The sequence below is a fragment of the Suricata suricatta genome, chromosome 10, assembly GCF_006229205.1.
Source record: "Suricata suricatta isolate VVHF042 chromosome 10, meerkat_22Aug2017_6uvM2_HiC, whole genome shotgun sequence".
NCBI lineage: Eukaryota > Metazoa > Chordata > Mammalia > Carnivora > Herpestidae > Suricata > Suricata suricatta.
In genome coordinates this window covers 131,457,736-131,482,541 of record NC_043709.1, presented here as the reverse complement: position 1 = coordinate 131,482,541, position 24,806 = coordinate 131,457,736, and the positions used below count along the sequence as shown (strand labels likewise).

General features: G+C 46.0%; 1 long non-coding RNA gene across 1 annotated transcript; it reads right to left on the bottom strand.

The window, feature by feature from the left end:
• Window positions 1–638: 638 nt before the first annotated feature.
• LOC115304560 lies at window positions 639–24,806 on the bottom strand. Its single transcript, XR_003914498.1, has 3 exons — window positions 24,735–24,806; window positions 3,559–3,696; window positions 639–1,094 (listed from the first exon to the last, which is right to left on the bottom strand). It is a non-coding gene; the product is annotated as an uncharacterized LOC115304560 (long non-coding RNA).

Sequence of the window (24,806 nt, the reverse complement as noted above, 5' to 3'; positions counted from 1 at the left end):
TTTCCTTATATTAATTTCTCTTCCCAAAACCTGCATACACAACATTTTCAGAGTTCAGTGATTTGCTAACGCATCGATTGGGGGAGAGTCACCACTGGAAATTATTCCATTCAGTTTGTTCTCACTGATGAAACCCGAAGGTCTCTGCATCTGACAAGTATGAACACCTTCATGTTCTATTATCCACACGTTCAGCTGCATAGAAAGAGGTTCAGTCATAAAATGCAGGAATTCCAACAGACGGCCTCCTGGAGCAACATTCTAAGATGCCTAAAGCTGGCGAGAAAGGAAGACAGATGAATCGAGCCTTAAATGTGGTGTTCAATTGGACGTTTCCACCGACTCCCTTTGGCACTACATTTTCCCTCCTCTGTCTGCGCATTTCCCTCCATCCTTCGTGAAAAAACGTATTTTTGGATAAAAGGGTCAAAGAAGCAATTTTAGAACGGCAATAGTATTGATCTACGATACACTCACTTCACGGTGCTCTAAAAGGAAACGTGTCGTTGATTATAAATCTGTCTTGGATGATGAGTCCCCAGAAGGAAGGAAACACATCCGTCTCTGCCCAGTTTCCCAGCACCTCAGCATGGTATCAGAAGCGTTCATTGTTTAAAAGTGTATTTAAAAATGCGGTTCATTAGCCTTCGGTACAGCAGGTCAAGGGAATCTCTAACTTCGTTTCCAATCCAATTATAAAATACCTCGGAGCAATCCCAGCAGCTGTAGCGGATAAGAACTATGGATTTGGTTTCGTGGTCATGAAAGATAACACACAGCAGATGCGTGTTGTCTCTCCCGGAAGATGTCTCTCCTGGAAGATGGATTTTTGTAAACCTACAAAGTTACCAAGAAATACAAAGACAGTGGGAAAACAGAGTAAGCGGGCTGCCTTTCTTCGCAGAGCTGACAAAATGCGTTTATCAGACTCATCTTGATGTCTTCAACAGACTCTCCGTCTGATCAACAAACAGGAGGGAACATCAATTCACCCTTTCATTTTTCAGCTGCACTTTCTGGGTAAATGGCTGTCCATTACACAAGGCTGGGAAGTGCCTCTTTGATTGTGTTCACATCTGATTAAGAAACTGCGCCTGGTGGACCAAAATACACCAAACTGTTAATTGCTTTTTAAAGGAGAATTATGACACTTTTAACGAGCCGCATATCTTACTAAGTATTGTGAGGGTAGATGCTCTCATTCTGCGGAACTGTCTTATTTTGAGATCTGGGTCCCTAATTGCTTATAAACCATACTGTTTATGGAGTTTTAACTCTGGCGTGGTTGTTTATAATGGAAGCTTATTGCTGAATGCCCATAAAAAGCAGAACACACACGTGCACACACACGCACATGCACAAGCTCACAGTCACACTGAAGTTCAACGGCGGAGAGAAGCACGTTGCCTGGTAACCAGAAAGCCCTCTGTTGATTCACCGCGGTGTCGACCATACATTTTCCTCCGTACATTACCTACAATGAAAAGGTCGGTGACCCAATGAAATATCAGATTAAGTCAAACTATTAACTGGACAAATGCATTTAAAGTGCTCTTGTACCCTGGTTCCGTGTGATTAGTATACATTATGTTCTGCCAAGGCAAGCATGAATCATTAATATATTCGGAGTCGGCTGCTCTCTGCAGTGAAACATAATAACTCAGCGCTGAGTAATGCAGTGTGCTGGGTTTATGAGATGTGGAGCCTTCAGTTAGTGTGATCTAAAGTGTTGTTATTTTGTGGTAAGGACACAGGCTCTTTTTTTTTCTTTTGTGAATAGTATTTGTCACTCCCCTATAAAGACAGAAAAAAAATCTTTCCCTGGAAAAACTGGTTACAGCGTTCCGAGTCTGCATGGGGGAAGGGAGAGAAACTTGGTCCCTAAATAGACGCATTGTTTTTCTACTCCCTCTGTGAAGTTTCTTCCCTGCCTGCGGTTCCAAGTCTCTCTATCAGGGACTCGAGCCCGCAGGGTCTGGATAGTTGAAATTAGACAAAAGCAAACAATCTCGAGGCAAAACTCCAGTGATTCCATTTGAACAGTGACCTCTCCTTGTTCTGTTCTTTTCTGTGGTCGTGCCTTGCCGGCCAGCTGCATTTACATGAGCACACACACATGGAGACCATGCCTGGCGCTGGTTTTTTCCCCGTTTCTAGAACGCGAAATCTAGGGGTCATGAGCTCGGTCATGTGTGGTTTGGGGGCTCTGCTCAAATGTAGGAGTTTAGCTTAGAGAAGCAAATGTGACTGTTGGAACCAGGGTTTAGTGACTGCTGTGCCCCTAACTAGCCCACTCTTCCACATGAAAGCGTTACGTGGTGGGAAGGGGAAGGCAATGCGGGGAGAAAGGACCTTCCCTGGAACGGACTCCCACCACCCACTGGGTGCCATCCTTTGAGGGGACCTAACTACTACCACTGAACGGTGTCACTGAAGGAAGTGTAGATACCAAATCCCAAATCCCCTGAGTTCTAAAGTTTCCGGCTTTGTAAATCTAGGACACCTCCTCTGTTCCCCTGGTCAGGAAGTTTGAAAATCCATGTTGAATTTATCTCTCTGTAAGCTCCCTTCATTTCTAAGATGGTGGCAGCCAGAGGCACTCACTCTGCAGAAATTGGGACGTCTCTAACTGTCAGCCTGTGTTACTCAGTTTATGCAACTCTCCATTCCTTTCAAAACTTTCCCTAGGGGCTCCTGGGTGGCTCAGTTGGTTAAGCACCCAACTTTGCCTCAGGTCATGATCTCGAGGTCTGTGAGTTCAAGTCCTGCATCAGATTCTGTGCTCGGAGCCTGGAGCCTGCTTCAGATTCTGTGTCTCCCTCTCTATCTGACCCTCCCCTGCTCACACTGTCTCTCCTTCTCTCTCTCAAATAAATAAAACATTAAGAAAAAAAAAAAAAGAAAACAGCCATCTATGAGCCAAGGAAAGAGAATTTAGAAGAATGCAACCCTTTGGGTACCCATATCTCAGACTTCCAGCCCTCAAAACTGGGAGACAGTCAATGTCTGTGGCAGCCCAAGCTCATGGGTTCATGCGGACAACAACATCAGATCGCAGAGAAAGAGAATAAAGGCGCGGAATCAGGTGTTGGCTTCAGGGCAAATGTCTCCCATGGACAAGATCTGTACTTGTGTGGTTACTGTGGAGACCAAGCTACCAGTCTGCAGTTTCTATCCTGGCTACAAAGTGACGAGTAAGTAAAGGACCCTGCTATGCCGATGTGTCTTATTTCCCTTACGTTGACACCAAGGGCACCGTTTTGGAAGAGGATGCTGGTTTGTTGGTCCAGGGCACACATATGCGGGGTTCATTCTGAACTGAAAGGGAGACTGAGTGTCGAAGACAGGACTGGGCTGAGAATGAGAAGTACCACACCCAACCGCTAGAGGACGGACGCGAGGGGAAGAAAAGGGAACCCCAGCACGCCCTTCGATCTGCCACGTCTCCATGTCATAGGGGTCTCAGTGACTCCGTCTGGTATCACCCACACGTGGGCTCATGAAAAAATACAGCATATTTATACGGGCAAAGAATGGAACGGAGGCTGCCAAATGTACCTGGAAGAGCCATTAGCAGAATGATGGACTCAAGCTCTGTTTGCGTTTCTGCCGTGATGGCAATCCCCAGGCTTTGATTCCAGCGGCCAGCGTATGGAAACATCATCTACGCCTCTCAGGTGTCACATCCAAATGCACCTGTGGAAATACAAGCACATTACTGCTCACTGGAGAACCGAGGGCTCCTAAGGTGTGAAGACGATGGTGGTTGAAGGAAGGAATGACAGTTGTCAGGAAAGGTACAAATGTATGTATATAAGTCACTTTCTATTCTTCCATCACGTAGATCAGCTCAGCTCCTTGGAGTCTGTAAGATAAAACAGTATTCTCTGGGGAGTTTTGCTCAGGAAGCTTTGAGAGTCCAGACAGAAAGATAGAAGGTTGAGTTGAGGGTAATTGGCAATGATGATGAGCTGGACAGGTGTAGTGATGGTCAGTTTTAGGCTCAACTCGACAGGATCACAGCACCTGGGAAGCCCTGCTCTGGGGGTGTCCGGACGAGACTCACATTTGGATCAGGGGACACAGTATGACTGTTGTCTAGTATGGGGAGTGTTGGCCAATCCGTTGAGGGGCTGAACAGAACAGAAAGCAGAGGAAGAAGGAAGGCGTCCTTTTTCTGGTTTGTTTGTCTGAGCTAGAACATCCAACATCGTGTTCTCTGTGCCGGGACTGGGACTTACATCACTGGCTCCCTGGACTCAGACTGAGCCACACCACCAGCTTTGCTGAGTCTCCAGTTTGCAGACAGTGGGACTTAGCCTCCACAGTCCTGTGAACCAACTCCTCATAATAAATACCTTCTAGCGTCCCGCAGGATCTGGGAAGGGACCTGCGGGCGTTAGCAAGTCACTGGGCCACCCTGGGAACGCCCTGCCTGGAACTCATGTCCCCACAGAAGGCAAAGGGCCCAATTGTTCAAGCCACTTTCAGAAGGGTCTTCTTGTCTTACAGCTAAAAACATCCTGCCACACACAAACAACATCTATGTGGCTTTTACAAGGCTCGGGATCCCAGATGGGAGCAAATTGTCCGGTGACTCTGTAACTAGAGTTGGAAATTACAGAATCATTAGAGCATGTGGGTGCTTGGCGCTGGACGGCCACAGGGTTGTTTTCCATATGAGAACCCTGAGGATAGGGGATAAAAGACCTGCTAACTCCAGTGTTTGCACCTCGTCTCACTGACCCGGCCCCCAGACAGACTGCTACTGCCGAGTCACTGAGCAGGATTCCGCAGGGACCCTTCAGGGACCTGCTTTCCATCCTTTCCTTCTTCCCTGAGCGTGTGCACACGCCCACACGCACACATGCATTTTCTAGAAGTATCTACATCTGTAAGCGCCTGAGGGAGCCAAGAAAACAACACCATTGTCCTTTCCTGGCCAGCCTGCCCACGACACACAAATGAAAAGTTCACTTCTCTGCTACGGCAGCTGGAAGGAGTGGTGGGCTGGGAACCGGGGAGCAATGAGAGTCATCACGATATCGATGTGATCCTCATGCGTTACCAAGACAACGCATCTCTACACATTTTTATTTATTTTCTACTTGGAACGATCTTGCAACGCAAGCGAGAAATAGTTCTTTTGCCAATTTAGAGATTAAAAACCGAGGCTCCCATTGCTGGGAACCCAGCTGCTCTGACTCCAGGCCCTGTGTCCAGGTTGAACAGCGGCTGCCTCTCCGCTCGCCTAACAGAGACAGAGCTACTTTATTTCAGAAAAGGCCCAGCAACACTCCCAGGCAAGAACCGAAGCATGGAACCACTTAAGATTTCTGCCTCCTTCCTGGATGCCACTCAGGGGAAACTCCAGCCCCTTCCCGTGCCTGGAAGGTGGGCTGCTTCAGCTGCGTCCTCGCTGCCATCAAGGCTGGGCAGCAGGCTGGCTGGGCGTCAGTGTCATGTGTCCCCCTTTAACCTAAGTGCTCCTTATAAACAATACAAATCCACGTTCTACTCCGTAAGCCAGATGCTGGCAAAGTGGCTTTTATTATGGAAATGCTTGATGCTTTACAATCAGCACTGTCCAAACGTGAGAGACGGGGCTTCAAGAAAGCACCTTGGACACAGGAAGCTGGAATGAATGGGAATGTGGTTATTAGCCTGGTCTAATTTGTTTACTGGGCAGGACGCTCACGGCACAAGAGAAATGTCTACGGCCGGTAACAGGAACCATGATGGGCGTGTTCCTGCCCGTCAGGCAGTCACTCGGATCCCAATCCTGCTCCTCTTTCCTTGACTTCTTCCCTACGCAGGCATTGAGTAGGACGCAAGGCAGCCAGGGACCAATTCGGCCAGCACCTAAGATAATGGAGGCGTTCTGCTAGGCACGGCTCACATTTACGGAGTGTCGCATGTCCAAGAATCCGTACTGTCATGACTTCTAACTCCTCCAGAATCGCTTGAAGTAATCATCATTAACCTCATTTGCAGACAGTGAAGGAAACTGAACAAAGTTAGGACACCAGCCATGGTGTTCTAAACCAACACTCAGCCCCTGGCCTCAGACAGTGGGCCTGTCTCCTTGAGCTTGCCTTTAAACTCACATGTCTGGAAAGGTACAGAAGTACCAGCTATTAAAACTCGGAAACTAGGGGCACCTCGGTGGCTCAGTCCGTTAAGTGTCTGACTTTGGCTCAGGTCATGATCTCACAGTTCATGGGTTCGAGCCCTGCGTCAGGCTCTGTGTTGACAGCTCAGAGCCTGAAGGCTGCCTTTGGATTCTGTGTCTCCCTCTCTCTCTGACCTTCCCCTGCACACACTGTCTCTCTCAGTCTCAAAAATAAATAAAAAACATTAAAAAATATTTTTAAAAACTCGGAAACTAGACTTAGCATTATAATTATACCAGTGCAATAATATTACGTATTATACTGAATGCAAATTGAATCAGCATACCATTCTATTGGTTTCTTTAACAGAGCCTTAGGTTTAAAACACCTCGTGAGGCATCCAGGTGGCTCAGTCTGTTAGGTGTCTGACTCTTGATTTTGACTCCGGTCACAATCTCAGGGATTGTGGGTTCGAGCCCCACATCAGACTCTGAGCTGACAGCACGGAGCCTGCTTGAGACTCTCCTCTCTCTGGCTCTCTGCCTGTCCTGTGCTCTCTCTCATATGCTCTCTCTCTCTTTAACAAAAAAAAAAAAAAAAGAAACCTCTCCTGGAAATCAGGAAAGGAACACGAGTCCCTGGATAGCCTTTCAACTTTCAATGGCCTTGGTTACTTGAACACTTGAGAGGTAAGACAGAAGGCTCTTAATTCTGCCTTGGAAGCTTCGAGTCTCCCAGAAATACTTTGAGGGGGGCAGTGACCATGTCACCTAACTCTGCCTGTTTCCTCGGAGGGCAGAGTGGACGTGTCCTCTAGACTTGGAGCTCCCCAGGGACAAGGAGGCTGGTGCCTGCTTCCCCGGGGACTCCTGGGGTCAAGGCGTCTAACTGATGGGTCCTCACTGACAAGTCTTTATTCTGGAGTTGTCTCAGTCCACTGGGCTGCTTATAAACATCAGAGATTAATTCTCACGGTCCTGAAGGCTGGAAATCTAAGACCATGAGCAGATCTGGTGTCCGTGACAGCTTGTCTCCTACAAGGGCGTCTTCTCTCTGTGTCCTCTCATGAGGAAGAGGTGAAGGGGCATTCTGGGGTCTCTTTTATAAGGGTACTAATCCCATCCCCCTCATGATCTAGAAACCTCCCAAAGGCCCCCCCTCCTGATACTGGATCTTTCACAGCCGCCTCCTCTGGCCTCTCTGATCCTCTGGCCAAGCCAGCCCGTGGACGGTGAGCTGTGCTATGATCCAACAGCACATACCAGCTCTCAGAATAGCCTTGTGGCATCAGGGAGAGCACTGGCTTGGGAGTCTGGAGGACCCGAGTTTGGATTCTGTCTCAGCCACATTTAAGTTGTGTGGCCTGTTTCGGCCCTGGCTCCTTCATCTACGGCCTGAGAACAACAAGGCTCCTTTGTGGCATAAGGGTCACCCCAAGGGGTCAGATGCTTCTCATTTACTTATGTTATCATTTCTGCAGTACTGTACTGTGTATTGTTGGGGTAAAAAATGCCACCAACATCTCTCCCATGTTTTCTTGGGGATTCTTCATATTAAAAGCATTGAGGACAGGTGTACCTGGGTGGCTCAGTCAGCTGAGCGTCTGGCTGTTGGTTTCAGCTCAGGTCATGATCCCAGAGACAGGAGATCAAGCCCCACATCGGGCTCCACACTGTCACTGGGTGGGAATCTCTCTCCCTCCTTGGCGCATGGGTGAGCTCTCTCTCTTTCTCTCAAAATAAATAAATAAAACATTTAAAGAAAAGCATTGAGGACAGCACATGGTAGGTATTCAACAAACGTCACCAATCTAGAATAAATGTCAGCAGTCTAGAATAATTGTGAAGGAAAACCAAGAGAGCCAAAACCTTGACCCGGCTCAGGGACGGACATGAGAAAAGGGGAGATTTTTGCTTCTTTGTATGTCTCCCTGGTTTCTTTTAAACACACAAACTCCCTTTGCAAAGATGCAAATGAACCATCGCGTTTGTTAAGAGCCCTCTGATCATGTTCAAAACTGCTCTCCAGAGTCATCGCTGAAAGGGCGCAGACCTTCCGTCTCACAGGATGAAGAGAGTTACGGTCAGGACAGTATCATGACCTTCTGCGTATTTCTCCACGATATGAAAAACTGGGAGAAAAATCGGCCACCCAAAGTTTCAGTGGTACCAAGATGAGTAAGAGTCAGAGATGGGACATGTGATGCCAGGATTGTAGCTAAAATACCGTATTGTACACTCGACGTGTGTGAGGAGAGTAGAGCTTCCATGGTGTCAGCCCACGGCACACACAACAGTACCTGTGTGAGGTGTTGGGCACCTCAACTAGCTTGACCGTGATGGGCGTTTTGTAATGTACACGGATATCAAAAGGTCAAGTTGTACACCTTAAATTTATACGATTTTTAATTGTCAACTACACCTCAATAAAATTTGTAAAAAAAAAAAAAAAAAACACCAGTACTTTTTCTTAATTACCTAAAACCAAGGCTTGTTCTAGAAAAGTGCCAATGCCTCTTGCTTCTGCATTTCCCACAGAACCCTGGCATTTGCTTCATGAGGACTCTGGCAGGGTTGGGTTGAGGCACCCACCATGGTGGCTGGGGCTGGCCAACCCCTCATCTCCCAGGAGGAGGTGGTCTCGGGCTCCACTGTCCCTGAATCCACCACAGACTCAGCCACTGGTTCAACGTGGCTCTTCTCACACCCCCAGTCTGCATGACCCCCCAAAAATCACCTCAAATTTCCTACCCTCAGTTTCTTCTTTTGCCAAATGGGCACAAGTCAACAGAATGACATTAGAAGGCCACAGATGAGATGATGCCTATACTCCCCTTGCATGCTGCCTTCAAGGGCTCCATCCTCCTGGAAAATAATCACAGCTTCTTGTCCCAACTTGGAAACCTGAGTCATCAAACACTTGGACTTGCTCTCCTGGTACATGTCCCCTTAAGACTCTGCACTCCTTTCCTTGGCTCTCAACACACTGGTAAGAATTGCATTAATGCTCAAATTCTCCAGTGGAGGTAAAATCCACATGGTGCCCTGCAATTCGTAGTCACTGCTCCATTCCCAGGACGCAGTGTGAGTGGAAGGTGCTCCATTAATGTTTACTAGGTGACTGACTGGCCAATCATGGAAACCGAGTTGATTTCCATGGTTCTAAACAAAGGCTTCTTTGTAGATTCGATTGGCACTTTGTGGTAGAAACACCTCTGAACAAAAATCAGATAATCCATGTTCTACCTCTCTGTGACCCTTTAGGGAATATGTAATTCTCTCCTGTCTCATTTCCCTTGAAAAAGAAAGAAGTTAGGGGCACCTGGGTGGCTCAGTCAGGTAAGCAACTGACTTCACTCAGGTCATGATCTCATGGTTCGTGAGTTCCAACCCTGCGTTGGGCTCTGTGCTGACAGCTCAGAGCCTGGAGCCTGCTTTGGATTCTTGTCTTCCTCTCTCTGCCCCTCCCTGCTCACGCTCTCTTTCTCACTATCTCAAAAATAAATAAACATTCAAAACACATAAATATATATAAAATATAAATATATAATACAATACATTATATTATATTTTATACATTTAATAAATATATAAAATATAAAAATACAAATATATATATATATACATATATATATAAGAAAAAGTAAAAGAAAAAGAAGGAGAGCCCCGGGTATTTGATAACTTGCTAGCTTGTGCAACCCACCGTGTGATCCTTAGAAAACTATTCCTTTCCCCTTCATGCATCCAAAGCACCTTCCTAGGATGTAAGTGGCAGCTTGCAGACACGCCTCAGGACGACGGGTCAGAGATGCAGGAAGGAGAGGACGACTTAGATTTCCCACAGGAAAACCAAGACCTGAGCAGGCACAGGGCCTGGGGTCCTCTGTTGGCAGGAAGATGTTGAAGTGGAGGTGATTTTCCACATGCCCAACAAGAGGGGGGACGTGGGAAGCCCCCAGAAGGTATCTCATGGCATCCACCTCCTTGAAGTGGGATGGACCCCGCCTTTTCAGGCACAAATAGAGATGACATGAGCTGCTTCTTTGCTTTTCAGAAGGATCTCCCCGAGCTGTCGAGACGGATCTACACTGTCTATCAGGCTTCCCTCAACCAACACGCACACACAGCCACGTTCACACTGACTCACCACACTTATTTTTGGTCTTCCGAGGGAAAATGAGTCACAAACTTTTTCCCTGTTTTGCCCTCAAAGCCTCGTCCCGCAGGCTTAACCCACAGCATCACATCTAGCCCCGAATGGGGACAGTAGCTCAGCCACACTGAGAAGGGGCTGCCTTAATTAATCTCAGCCTCGTCCTGCACTGAGGAACTTGAGGGAGGCACATGGTCCGCAAGCTGCAAATGGAAATTTCATGCCCCATGTCGTGCTTTGTTGAAGCTCAGCGCGTCGGTGCAATGGTGGACAGTCAGAAGATCTTCACAGGAATGTGTGAAATGTTTTCTAGACAAAGATGAAGCTGTGTGATGGTGAATTCCAAGGCAAATACAAAAAGTAAAGATTTTAAGAGAAAATCACACAAAAAAAGAAATTAGGACAAAATGACATCTAGGATGAGCAAAAATGTACAATGGTCACATTAAATATATATATATATATATATATATATTTATATATATATATTTATATATATTTCTTCTTTTAAACTCCATGTCTCTCTCCACCTGATCTCCCGCATGATTCTTTGTAGTATTTCAAGGATGTCCATAGCCCTTTCCCACTCACCCAACCTGCCCCACCAGCCTGGGCATGGCTTAAAGTTTCCCAAATTTTGTAAGCTTCCCTTCCCTTCCCTTCTCTTCTCTTCCCTTCCCTTCCCTTCCCTTCCCTTCCCTTCCCTTCCCTTCCCTTTTCTCTTCTCTTCTCTTCTCTTCTCTTCTCTTCTCTTCTCTTCTCTTCTCTTCTCTTCTCTTCTCTTCTCTTCTCTTCTCTTCTCTTCTCTTCTCTTCTCTTCCCTTCCCTTCCCTTCCCTTTTCTTTTTCTTTTCTTTTCTTTTCTTTTTTCTTTTCCTTTCCTCCCCTCCTCTTTCTTTCTTTCTTTCTTTCTTTCTTTCTTTCTTTCTTTCTTTCTTTCTTCTCTCCCTCTTTCTTCTTCTCCTTCCTTCCTTTCTTCTTTTTTTTACCTGTTTCCCCCATCCCCTTACAGCCTCCCCTTTGGCAACTACTAGTTTTTATTTAAGAGGCTATTGGGTTTTTTGGTAAGCTTTTTTGATATGTATCTTAGCATACTGTTTATTTACATTTTTTCCTGAGATTAAATTCCTACATTCCTAAATCCCTGCCTGGGTCAAGAGTGTGCATGTTTTAAAGTTTGAAGGATAATGTCTGTAGAACTCCAAACCGATTTACACTCTCACCCACAGTCCAGGAAAGAACCGAGCCCCCTTCTGCCAACAACTCTGCGTGGAGCACAGCTAAGAAGAAATTTTAAAAGAAGGAGAATTTCAACCTTTATCCAATTCATGCTTTTTGACTCTCCTTGACAAAAGCAAAACAAAACAAAACAAGAACAAGAACAAAAACAAAAACAAAAACAAAAACAAACATGTCCTACGGAGCTATAAACTCCCTGAACACTTGAAGATTACAAATTATGGCAATGATTAAAGCTGTTCCTCTTGCTTAGAAGTCTCTGCTGCTGAAAGAAGATTCAGAAACTGTCAAACAAAAGAGGAGTTTTAACAATTCTCCTGGCTTTTCTGAAAGCCCCTTCACATGTAGTATAAGCAGATTCGTCTCATCGAGTTATCATGGCTTCCCTCACATGCTGGGTGAGCAACAGGTGTCTTCAGACATGGCCTTTGCTGCCATGGGACGTGTCCACAGGACGAGACCACTTAGTAGTCTTGTTTATTTCCATAGTTCACTAAACTGGACAGTAAATCCTCATAATTTAAAATACAAGAGGCTAAGAACAAAATGTGCTTTGAAGCAAATGGGCTTTGACTTCCTGTTCACCAGAGGCTATACCAAAAACTACAAGGCATGAGTGCCTTGGTGGCTCAGTTAGTTCAGCATCCAACTCTTGATTTCTGCTCAGGTCACAATCTCACATTTTCATGAGTTTGAGCCCTGTGTCTGGCTCTGCACTAACAGTGCAAAGCCTGCTTGGGATGCTCGCTCTCTCTCTCTCTCTCTCTCTCTCTCTCTCCCCACCACCCTTATGTTTCTCTTCCTCAAAATAAATAAATATACTTTTAAAAAAACCTCTTAGAGACCCCAGATGGCCAGAGAAAGACAGCTATGAGCAGTGAGTGGGATGATATTCAATGGTATTTGCCTTTTCAGGGTCTTGTTAGTCACCTATGTTGACGAAGAAGATGATTTTAAAAAAGTATTCTTTAGGTTCCATGGAAATGCATGCAGGCAAAGTGATTATTACTAACGGACACACAGATTACCAGGCTGAAGATGGCCGTTCGGTCTGAGCTGAATAAAGTAACCAGGGCCCTGCCCGGCTCCGGGTCACACTGCCTGATCTTGGACAGATCTTCTGTAAGAATGAAGGATCCCCGTGTGAGAAGAAAAGGCAAGTTCTTTGTACTTGGGCATGGCTTGCAATGACGACCATCTGTACTTTGCAAAATGTCTGTAGGGCACGTTGAATAGGGCCAGCCCTTCACTGATAGTTCAGTCCCTGAATTTGGAGATGGTGACCGTTTCAGCCTAAAACTAACCATTTTCATTAAACTGTGTTTCAGCCTAAAAGGGACCTTTTCACTACCATCTCAGAGTCCCTCTGATGGGCTGTGTCCAGCTTTACCTCTCTCTCTCCTAGAGAACGTAGGCTCTCTGTTAAGACTGCAGAATGCATGAATGGTCACATGCTATGGTATTGAGTCTACAAGATGATCTACACCTTCAACTTTTCAATTCTTCTTTGAAAGTGTCTGAGTGGGTATTTTCCCTACAATGCAACCAAGCAAGTAGATGTGGTGTTTGCTATTACTCTTTGGACAACAAAGGTCTAGCTCATAAAGCCTACAGTTCCAGTTATAGACCTCTGTAGTTCTTGGGGAGATAACTTTAAAATGGCTGCTAGTTTCTAGAAGAGTCTGTTAGCTCACCCAGCATTAAAAAAAGGAATGAAGAATATCATTCTAAGGCTGATATGATACCTGTTGTTAAATATTGGAAAAGGTATCTTGGGGCACCTGGGTGGCTCAGTAAGTTAAGCACTGACTTTGGCTCAGGTCATGATCTCATGGTTTGTGGGTTCAAGCCTTGAGTCGGGTTCTTTGCTGATGGCATAGGGCTTGGAGCCTACTTCAGGTTCCGTGTCTCCCTCTTTCTCTGCCCCTCCCCTGCTCACACTTTGTCTCTCTTAAAAATATAAAATGAACATTTAGATAAATTAAAAAATAATAATAATATTGGAAAAGCTGTCTCAATGAAGAGGAGATAAATTTGTGAAGAACAAAAAATCAAAACAATAAATAGCCCATGGATGCGAGTGATGAGAAGGCAGCTCTTGGCTCAATGTGCACATTAGTCAGGGTTCCCCAGAGTAACAGAACCAGGTATATCGACAAGAGGAGATTTATTACAGGAATTGGCTCATGAGATTTTGGAGGCCACAGAGTCCTACAATCTGCTATCTACAAGCTGGAGAACCAGCTGTAACTCCACATCTTAGTCCTGGAGTCTGAAGGATCAAGAACCAGTCACCCCAGTGTGTCTGAGGGCAGAAGATGGGCATCCCAGCCCAAGAAGAGAGCAAGAACTCACGCTTCCTCTGCCTTTTTGTTGCAATTCCTGAAGGAATTGGTTGATATTCACCCACACTGGTGGTGGTTGTTCTTCTTTACTTCATCCACCAATTCAAATACTAAATTCTTTTCCAGAAATACTGAATTATCTGCTGTAGGGGCACCCCTTAGCCCAGCCAAGTGGACACATAAAATTAACCATCACAGACTGCGTGTGTGCATCCCTCCACAGTTCACGTGTTGAAACCCCAGTCCCCAAAGTGACGGTATTAGGAGGTGGGGCCTTTGGGAAGTGACATGGGTGGAGCCCTCATGATGGGATTAGCCCCCTTACTGGAGGTTCCAGAAAGTTTGCTTCTTGCCCTGCTGTTTGCCCTATGAAAACACAACACAAAGACAGCCATCCATCTGCAAAGCAGGAAGAGAGTTCTCTGCAGAACTGTGACAGAACAGTTTGTTGTTTGAGCCAGCGGTCTGGGGTGTTACAGCAGCCTGAGCTGTGTGTGACCAGAAGTGAGGTCGTCATAGTAATTAGAGCTGGAACAGTAAACTGTCAAAGAAAGTAATCGATAGAGTTAGGATAATGCTACTGCTTTCACAAACAACCCCTGAAATGTCAATGGCTTTGCACAAACACCGTGTCTTTCTTGCTCACAAAACGGCCTGATGCTGGTGCTCCTGGTTGGCGAGCCCTCTCCTCCACGCCGTGACTCAGGATCCCAGGCCCTTGCATCTTGCCCCACTGGCCACCAGTGCTTCAGAGACCTCTCCTTCCATTCCGTGGAGAGGAAGCAAAAAGTGGTGAAAACGTGAGCATTTTTTTTTGTAAATATCCTGGCCCATGTTACCTCTGTGCACATCCTCCAGCGAGAAATAACTACATGACCTTGTGTGGGTACAAGAGATGCTGCACGGGTAACACAGGAGCCCCAGCCTCCTGCCAGCGCTAACTCTGGAAGGAAGAAGAGAACATCTCATCATCTCCATCTCCTCTAAGATGCCAGGCATCATCTCCACACTAAGGAGGAAGCTAGGCCACCTAAGACCTGTGTTCCCTTCCAACGCAGATTTGCAGATTCACTTTTGCTAAATCAACAGATAGGTACTATGAGCTCGATGAGGACACTCTTTTTCTCTACCACAGAAATGTCTGACACCAACGTGTCTTTTTATTCCAAACCTACCAATGCATGGACTCTCCAGACCATTCAATTCAGACACCATCTAATTGCCATTAGCACAGCCCCACGGGTTAAGGGCTCAGTCCTCCAAGACTGCCTCCCACTTCTGACACCACTTCTAAGTCCTGGCCTCCGGTACTTATGATCAAATATATCAGGGGTTCCTGAGACCCCCACTTTGGGTTTGAGCATATGCTGGAAGAACTCACAGAACTCAAGGAGATACTTAATGTCCACTGTTTTTGTTTTTGTTTTTTCTTTAAATAAAGGGTACAGCTCAGTGACGTGTAGGGCAAGGTAGAGGGGAGCGGGGAGCTCCCGTGCCCCAGCCAGGTGTGCCAGCCCCTCAGAACCTCCATCTGTTCACCCAGCTGGAAGCTCTCAGATCCCACCTTCTGTAGATTTTTATGCAGGCTGCATCCCATAGGCACAATTGATTATTAACTCAACGTCCAGCCCCTTTCCCCTCCTGGGAGGATGGCAATGGTTCTGAAAGTTGCAAGCTTATTTTTATTAGAAGATTTTTAATGTTAATTTATTTTTGAGAGACAGAGAGAGACACAGCATGAGCAGGGGAGGGGCAGAGACAGAGGGAGAAGAGAATGTGAAGCAGGCTCCAGGCTCTAAGCTGTCAGCACAGAGCCCAACATGGGGCTCGAACTCAAGAATGTAAGATCATGACCTGAGCTGAAGTCAGACTCATAACTGGCTGAGCTACCCGGGTGCCCCTGAAAGTTGCAAACTTCTAATCATGGCTTGGTCTTTACAGTGACCTACTTCTATTCTGACACTATCTGGGAGCTTGCCAAGAATCATCCCAGAACAAAAGATTCCTATCACCCAGGAAATTACCAGGGAGTTAGGAACTCTACATCAGGAACTGGAGACAGAGACCATAAACATGTATTTCTTATTGTGCCGCACGTACTTCCTCTATCCATGGCTCATTGTGTTAAGGAGCACAAAATAAACAGAACATACATAGGAAGTATCATCTAGAAGCTTACATTCTAGAAGGGGAGGCAAGACAAATACAACAGTGATATTACACAGCACAATGTGACCTGAGAGGCATAAATGCTATGGGAATTCAGGGAAGAATGACGTCATCTGAAAAGTTTTCACTGGAGCAAATGGTTTCACGCATGAACCTTGAGAGAACAGTAGAACTTCAACACATGGACACGAGGGGAAGGTCTTCAGGGCAAAATAACCAGCATGCACAAGCACAAGGGATTATTGGAGTCCCAGTTGCTCTGACTTTATTTTGCTGAGTCTATATTAATATATTTTCTTGATATAAATAAGTTCCTCTATCATTGTTAGCATAGAAAACACTCAGTAAACGGCAGCTACTAGTAACTGGGGCGGTAGAAGTATTTAAAAGGAGGGGTGTTACAGATTTGTTTATTTCACAACGTAATCGTGATTGGAAGCCCACAAGCTCTAGTAAATGTCCTTGACACTCAGGGAGACTACATTCATAGATCCACCACTAACTCTTAATTTACACCTGTTAACAAAGAAGACCCAAAAGTGAATTTCCCCCTAAATCATAAATACAGGGCCACTGCTTTACCTGAACTCCTAGAAGAATCCCCCCGAGCTAGGGGCTGGCTTTGTTACTGGACACTAGACACCAATGCCCTGACATACACCATTTTACCTTCACATACCTCCTTCATCCTCTTGATGAATGGCAATAATCTCCAACACCATCCATGAGGCCATGAGATAATGTCTGGAAAGAGTATCATGCTCTTTGCCAGAGCTGACCCGTCCCCATGCCCCCAGACAAGTACAGACAAATATTTCACTTCTGTCTGAGTTCACTGGTGTGGCTCACATCCGAGAGGAAGCTTCCCTCCCCAGAGGCTCCTCTTAATTCACCTGGTACCATTCTCAGGCTCCCACACTGTCCTTTATAAATGGGTTCACCCTGTAAAGGGGTGGGAATCCCTGAGTCCTCAGCTTTTTTGTTTTGTTTCTTAAGTTTGTTTATTTAAAGAGAGAGAGGCAGGGAGGGTGGAAGGGAGAGAGAGAGGATCCATTCATGTGAGCTGGGGAAGGGCAGAGAGAGAGAGAGAGAGAGAGAGAGAGAATCACCAGAAGGGTCCAAAATGTCAGCATAGAGTCCAATACGGGGCTCAGACTCACAAACCTTGAGATCATGACCTGACCTGAAAGAAAGAGTTGGATGCCTAACCTACTGAGCCACCCAGGTGCCCCCATCCTTAGCTCTTTTTGGTCTTCCCATAACAGCTCAGGGGCTGGAAATCATTAGCTAACCCTGACAACTAAGGATGAGCAACAAATTTGAAAGCCTCAAAAAGTCTACCCTAGAAGATGCCGCTAGGAGTTAAAATTAAATGCTCATTTCAGGCAAAACCGATCATTCTCACTGTCTCCCAGGAATCAACAAGACCTCAAACAGGCAGCGGCGAAATATTATTTGCAAACAAATTTCAATTTGATAAGGCTGGATGGATATTTTTGAATATAACTGGACCTCAGAATTTCTATAACCTACATGTTTCAGTGAATGTCGTCCCTCCAATTTTCAAGGCAAAAAATATGACACACGGTCTCACTCTCTGTCCACAATCCATGATTATTTAAAACGTAGGATGGAGTAAATAAGATACGAGGACTGAAAGGTGAAGGAGGAAAGTATCAGGAAGGAAAAGAGGATTCTGTTTCACAATTAAGTAAAAGAAAATAATAAGTGAGTCAGTGGACCCAAGGTCAAAATTAGAAGGTTGAGATACTGTCTGCAGAGCCACTGAGAGAGAATGTGCGATCATAGTAACCTACTCTGTAGTTCCGTTTGTGACCATGGCGTGAGAGACTGTGTGTGAAACTCAGTGCAGACACAAGAAGCCCTCGGAAAATGCCAACTTTTAGTCACACTGCCAACATCCAGGGAAAAGAGTTGACTGTTATTTTTCTTCTTGCCCATGATACCTCGCGGGTGTGTGATGCATGGGAAGTGGAGCAGGACAGACAGAGCATGTCGGAAACATTAACTATACACAAACGTACATACTCGTGCGTGAGGACATGTCTGCTTAAAATGAAAATAAACGGGTCACAAGAGGCACAGGAGGTCTAATTTAGCCACTTGTTTGCAAAAATATTGCATGACTGATGTCAGACCTCTTCTAGTCCAGGCCAGTGACAGGTGGCAAAATTGCGATTCATTCCCTCCGCGTGTGAATCCCCTTTGGATTTCCAGCTATATGAAGCGACCTTGAATTCCCAGTCCCCAAACTGCGTGGTGACCTGTAGCTGATCTCGTGCATGCCAGGTCTGGTCACAGTGTGCGCACACAGTGCCATCGGTCCCAGCGACCGAGAGAGTGCGGGCTGGCCCATAAATGGGTGCTCTCTAGTGATGCCGGTCAAGACCCGAGGAGCATTGGGGAGGTTTCCTCAAGCTCTAGATAGAGAGACAGAGAAGGGGAGAGTGCATTCACCTGCCTAGTGATTCGTCATCTATAAAGGCTTCTGTAGTGAAAATAAGGCAGTAAATGCAGATTCTTAATGGAATTCTCCAGAACAGATGATTGCATCCATTTCGTGGAAACCACAGAGATAAGAGCCCATATGGCTTCTACTTGGTAAACACGGCTCCTTTCTGTTTCTGTCTTCGTTAGAAAGGGTCGCTTTGGGTGTTCCAAACCTGGTTCGCTAGCTCACGTTCCCGGAAACTTAGACACTCCCTCCAAGGAGGGAACCGAATGGCTCAACCTTGGCTTCTCTCACTTCGCCAAGATCGTCTTACCACCTACCTCTCCCTGGTGTCACGGGCAGCCTGTGTTCCAGCAAATCTCCAGGCAGCCAACTCCCGCCCCCCGTGTAACATAAGACCCGACGTGTAGTTTGGAAAGAAACAGTCTGACCAAAGTAAATATGCCAAGTGAATAAACGCATCCTTCCAACACTCTGATTTCCTGGGATGGTGAATTTTAGGTCACCTGGGCCAGGCCACAGTGTCAAGATGTTCGGGAAAACATTACTTGGGGTGTCTTTATGAGCGTGTTTTTGGATGAGATTTACATTAAAACTGGTGGACTCTGCGTGAAGCAGATTGCCTTCTGTGGTATGGGTGGGCCTTGTCTAATCAGTTGAAGGCCCAAGTAGCACAAAGACTGAGCAAAAAAGGAATTCTCCAGCTCAAGGCCTTGGGACTTCTTCTGCAGCAACAGCTCTTCCTGGCTCTCCAGCCAATGGCCTTTGGGCTCAAACTACTTCTTCCTGCATCTCTAATCTGACAGCCACCCCATCAGATTTTAAATTTGGCAAGTCTCCACAACTACAAGACAATATATACATATATATACATATATAGGTTCTTCTGGTTATATCTTTCTAGAGAATGAGGACCAAGGCATTAATTAATTAATTAATTAATTAATTAGTTATACCAAAAATAGACAAATATAATTTCCTATATTTTTAATTTAATCTTTATTCCATTTTTCCCCCTTCCTAATGGTGTGATTTACATAAAGTCCAAGGTCTACTCTATGACCCTCCTTGAAACTAGAAAGCCAGTTTCAAGTTCACTGGACCAAGTATTTGGAAGCCTGTCTTTTTTTTCCAATGGCTTGAGGGGTTTTTTTCAGTTTTTTTGAAGCATAACGGAAAAGAAAATTGTAATGATGTAAATGTCCAATGTGACAGTTTGCTACATTTACGGGGTCAAAGGACTCCCTACCCCACTGGGTTAATTAACATGCTTATCACCTCACATCCTGCCCTCCCTTTTACTTTTGGTGAAAACACGTTCTGCTCTCTCAGCAAATTTCAGTTATACCCCAGGGTGCTATCAACTATGAAAGACTGTATTTTAAATGTTAGGGGACTGAAGTATTCAGATAATTCTTTTCAATGAGACTTAAAAATAAAGTAATAATAAAACTTGTTTGTGATTCTATTTGAGGGAGTTTAAATAACAGGAAATCATTAGGCTGACAGGTTCACTTCCATGTCGGCCTTGGGGAAGGGAAGCTTGCGCTTTGCTACCACAAAAGGAGGCTGGAGTCAGCACCCAGGAGGAACGTACACATTTTCCCTTCCCTTCCTCAGAAGGTGTATTTATCTCAGAGATGCTCAGTCTCTTCCCAGTACTACATACCCACCAACTGGCCGGGGGGGGCCAGGCCGTGCCTTTGCTGGGAGGCAGGCTGGTAAGTGGGGAGTCTGGGCTCCTCCCTCACCCTTACACCCTCTCCTCTGTCTCTTTTCCTCCTACACTCATTCCCTCCTCGGTCTCATGGCTTCCTCTGCTCCAGGGCTGTGACTGTTAATTGTATGTGTCAACTTGATACGTTCGATGGGATGCCCATGGAGTTGGTAAAGCATTATTTCGGGGTGTGTCTGTGAGGATGTTTCCAGAAGACATTAGCATTTGAATCTGTAACCTGAGTAAAGATCACCGTCCCCAGTGCAGGTGGGCCCCATCTAACCCGTTGAGGGCCTGAATAGGACAGAACAGTGGAGGAAGGGCGATTTGCTAGAGCCTGGACATCCTTGCTCCTGGTTCTCCAGCCTTCAGACTTGGACCGAATGACAGCTTTCGGGGGTCTCTGACTTGCAGATGGCAGAGGGCCATGTGGCTTTTCCTAAGATCCTAAAGCATCAAGAGGAGTGAGAGGTTCTGCTCACGAGCTAACTCCGCCCTCGTATTTCTCCGTGGTGTCTGTCACCCTTTGCATGAGGCGAGGACGTGCGACAGAAGCCCACCTCAGAGAGAAAACGCAAAGTCAGCAAAGACTCACCCAAATCCCCTTTCTGTCTTTCTAACGCTCAGGCCAGATTCTCCAGTCCAGTGGAGTTTTTTCTACCTTTTCTCTACCGTCCAGCATCAAAACCTGTGCTCAGCAAACAAGCAGAGCTCGGTACTTTCTGGCTTGATGACAATGAACTCATCTGAAGAGTATCAGAGAGACTCCGTCCCTGCTCTTCCTCGGGCACGGAAGTGGCACCTTGCTCCTGCCCACCTTCAGAGAGGACCCCAGTTTGTACTCAACAGGCAAAATCGCAGAGGAAAAGCACGGGCTTCAATATGAACGTTGTGACTAACGGGCTTTGTAACCACAGTTTCCCCAAGTTTGATGTCTGCGTCTGAACCATATTTCTGTAGGAATTCAAGTCAGCAGACTCCTCGTAGGCTATGTTTTTATTTTGTAGCCAGCTGTCATAATAAAGTTCCAGGAGCAGAAAGGCCCAAATGAGGCCAGGCTCCAGAGAAGCTAGAACGTAGGGAAATATCCCATTTCAAGCGTCACTACATCAATAAAGGCTCTGATTCCCCTAGAATTTCCCATTAAAAAGTAAGCAGCATTTTTAGCGTAAAGACTGATCTCCAGATGAAGGCTATTTTTATACTGAATCATACTCATTTCCATCCTTGTTTCTAATATCCACAATGCTGTGACATTTAAGTGTGTAGATACATTACTCTTCCATGCTCCTCCCTTTTCATCAGTGAGGTAATATCATCAGGCAGGGTAGACGAAATGGTGCACTAGAGATTTTCCAGTATGGGAAGCTGAAAACAATCTTGTCATAATCCGTCAAGACTCTAAGGAGTATCTAGGGGACATCAAGGTGCAGATGGGTCCTGGGACAATTTTAATCGGCACTTGCTGTCCTAAAAAGTGTAAAATGCTTTGGAGAAGGAGATCCGTCTTTTTTGTTTAGCGTGCCATAGACCTTCATTCTGTGGGTGTCGAAATTACGTTGAATTCAGTTGCCCATTTTTGAGAGGTCTCTGGCCTGACTTCATCACCCACTTCTCAAAAAGACATAGAAAGTGCACTGGGTCTTGGTTACATTTCTCAGGGTGCACGGAAATTCCACTTAAAGAAGGTTCATCTGTGTGCGCTTGAAACAAAGGACAAATAAGAAGAAAAATCATGTGCACTTCAAATGTATTTTCTTTTCTTTTCTTTTTTTTTTTTTTTTTGGTTTCTCCCTGCTCTCTGATTTTTTTTTTACTAGATTATTTGTGTTTCATGGAGTTTGCTAAAGCCAGCCCTCCTGGGATTGCTAGTAACTGGCACTCCAGTAGGCAGGCCCCTTAAGGGTTGTTCTGACTTTGAACTTGAGGAATGAGCCTTGGGGAATCTCTCCAATGAGTGCTCTCTCCAGTGCTCAGGCGTGCCTCAAGGCCACCATGGGGTCCGGGGGATGCTGGGCAGTCAGGAAGCTCGACCTCCTCCTCTTCCCACCAAGGGCACACGGAGCTTCGTGCAGAAGCACGACACAGTTAAACATACTGGGGTTTCTGACACCTTTTCCTTTGAGTCTAAACTGCCAGAAGTGAAGTTGGAACACCACCCTCATCCCTGGCCCTCTTGCCCCAAGTATGCATTCGTTTGTTCTCATATTCCACTTCCGGCTTGTTCCGAGGCCATTATCTGGGCTGAATTTGAGGAATGACTCCCAGGCAGAATTGGGTGATACTGGGATTGATCTGCGTCCCCCAAAAAAGATATGATGCAGTCCAAATGAATGAAACCTTATTTGGAAATAGGGTCTTCCCGGAGGTAACCAAGTTAAAATGAAGTCATCTGCTGGGCCCTAATCCAACGTGACTGGTTTCCTTATGAAAAGGGGACACTGGACGCAAATCTGAACATTGTGAGAAATGTCCTGCAACGAGGAAGGCAGAGGTGACGTGTCTCCAAGCCCCAGGACGCCCAAGATGGCCAGCAGAGCACCGGAAGCAGGCGAGGGGCCCGGGGCAGATTCTCTCCACAGCCTCTGGAGGAGAGGGACGGCCCTGTCCAGCCTCTCCTACTTCCGGCCTCCACAGCTGTGAGCCCGTGGGTTTCCGGTGTGGGGCTCTGGGAGAGCAGCCCCAGAGCACAGGGCCAGCGGTTTGAAATGTGACGGCATCGACTCATCACAGTGCCATCTCTTGAGCTGGGCTGTGAAGACAGCAATGCTAACCAAAATATCGAGTTTGAGTGTTTCTTAAAAAGAAAAAAAATGTACTCAAGCATGCTCAGTTTTACGTCTCTATCAGGTACCCCCAGGATTGACAGCGGAACCCACCTCCCACCAGTGCGGCCAAGTTCCCAAGAGGCGGAACCAGTGCAGTTCCCTTCTGGGTACATATCAGGGGCCCCTGGGCAGTAACAGCTCATGCCCCCAGTGGTCCCCAGCTCCCACGTCCCCCAACAGATTCTCCTTGAACTCTGGTTCAGATCAACAAAACCAAGAGTTTGTTTTTTGAAAAAATAAACAAAATTGATGAACCTCTATCCAGGCCTCTTCAAAAAGAAAAGAGAGCACCCAAATTGACAAAATCATGAATGAAAATGGATTTGTTGTCACAAATCCCCAGAAATACAAGCAATTATCAGGGAATACTATGAAACATTATATGCCAACAAAATGGACAACCTAGAAGAAATGGACCAATTCCTAAACACACACACACTACCAAAATTCAGATGGGAAGAGATAGAAAATCTGAACAGACCCATAACTAGTGAAGAAATTGAATCAGTTATCAATAATCTCCCAAAGAATAAGAAGAGCCCTGGGCCAGATGGCTTCTGGGGGAATTCTACCAGACATTTAAATCAGAGTTAATACCCATTCTTCTCAAGCTTCTCAAAAAATAGAAATGGAAGGAAAACTTCCAGACTCATTCTACGAAGCCATCCTTTGGCTTTGATTCCCAAACCAGACATCAGCTTCTTCTGTCCTAAAAGAGTAATCCTGTCTTCCCCACCAAGAAACTTGAAAAGACTTCCCTCTCCTTCACTGGTGGCGTTAAGGAAACTTTAGGTGGTGACGCTGACCTCCTTCTCCTGCTTTTCCTCACTCCTTTCCATCCGTACCCTACAGTCTTGCATGCCATTTCCTCCCCGACTCCTTGGCCTACATACAGGCTGGTTCTCTCTCTGCCGGAACACCCTTTACGCCCTCCCTGCCGCCATGTTGCTCAGGACCCCTTGTCATTCTCATCTCTGTTAGCCACTCTCTTCTCCAGGAAGCCCCCTCTGATCACCAAGATTCCGATCTCCCTCACATCCCCATCCTGTGGTTGGTTCCAAAGAGCCTCTCAACTCACAGTATTGAAGGCCTCTCTCTCCCCCATGGGATTGTCAGCACCTTTGTGGAGGACATGAGTGTTGCTTACCATGGGCCCCCCGTGTTTGGCACTTGCCTAGCACAGAGATGCCTCCTTGTGCATTTTGTTGAGTAATAAAGAATTGTCATTTGTAGAGTAGGCTGTTGTTGATCTGCTTAAAAGGTAATTAAGGTCTGAAATAAGATAATGGCAGAGATGATAGCCAGGGATCAATCTGAGGAATGTTTAGGATATAGAATTGTCAATATTTAGTGGAGCAATAGAGAACAGAGCCGGCTTTCTAGGTTTCCTGACTTGGGTTAACTTGTGGATAATAAAATATGAATGAATGAGTGAATGAATGAATCCTCCTAGTAAGGCTCTGAGATGAGGTGGAGATGGTGGTGGTGAAGTGTTGCTACTAACCTAGGACTTAGAACATCTAGATTCTAGACCTCTCTCTGACATACACAATACTTCTTCTAGCCATGGACAAGTCATTGAGGCCTTGGCCAGTTTCTTTATTTGGGAAATAGAGAGGTTTTTGAGTTGAGGATATTCCTTTGAGGTTAAGCGTCCTGCCTCTGCCTTCCTTGTAGAGGGATTTGGGGTCCCAGTTACCTTCAGTACCGTGGAAAAAGCTCTCCTCTAGGTTCCTGGCAGTCCTTCAGGGTACAGGCATTCTCAGACAGT